The sequence below is a fragment of the Bison bison genome, unplaced genomic scaffold (assembly GCF_000754665.1).
Source record: "Bison bison bison isolate TAMUID 2011002044 unplaced genomic scaffold, Bison_UMD1.0 scf7180017861717, whole genome shotgun sequence".
NCBI lineage: Eukaryota > Metazoa > Chordata > Mammalia > Artiodactyla > Bovidae > Bison > Bison bison.
This window is the reverse complement of record NW_011492289.1, coordinates 3,004-3,649: the sequence shown is the minus strand read 5'-3', so window position 1 is coordinate 3,649 and position 646 is coordinate 3,004.

Sequence of the window (646 nt, the reverse complement as noted above, 5' to 3'; positions counted from 1 at the left end):
TTCCGTATAATCCAGAATCACTCCCCCATGCCTTAATTCTTGCATCAACCATGTCTCCCCAGAGTGCGTGTTTAATTCTCTCTGGCTCGAGTGTGCTCTTCTGCATCCACTGTTCTAAGACACAGACTTCAGATGGCAGATTTCTGAGCGCCTCCTCCAACCCGTTCTGTTACTTGACTCTGACCTGAAGAGATCTCCATATGTGCACGCTCCCTGTCCCGAGGGACACGATATCCAGGAAGGGTCCTCCCTGGCATCAAGAGGAAAAGTTGCTGAATCTGGAAAAAAAAAAAAACAAACTGCGGCTTGATCAGCAATGCTTTCAGAGAGACATCTCCAAAGGCGGAAATGTAAAGATTAATAAATAGAAACCATATTTTAAATGGAGTCAGGAGGTTCCATATTAAGAAGTGGCAAGAATACACAGAAGAACTGTACAAAAAAAGGTCTGAATGACCCAGATAACCACAAAGTGTGATCACTCACCTAGAGTCAGACATTTGGAGTGTGAAGTCAAGTGGGCATCACTAGGAACAAAGCTAGTGGAGGTGATGGAATGCCAGCTGAGCTATTTCAAGTCCTGAAAGATGATGCTGTGAAAGTGCTGCACTCAATATGCCAGCAAATTTGGAAAACTCAGCAGTGG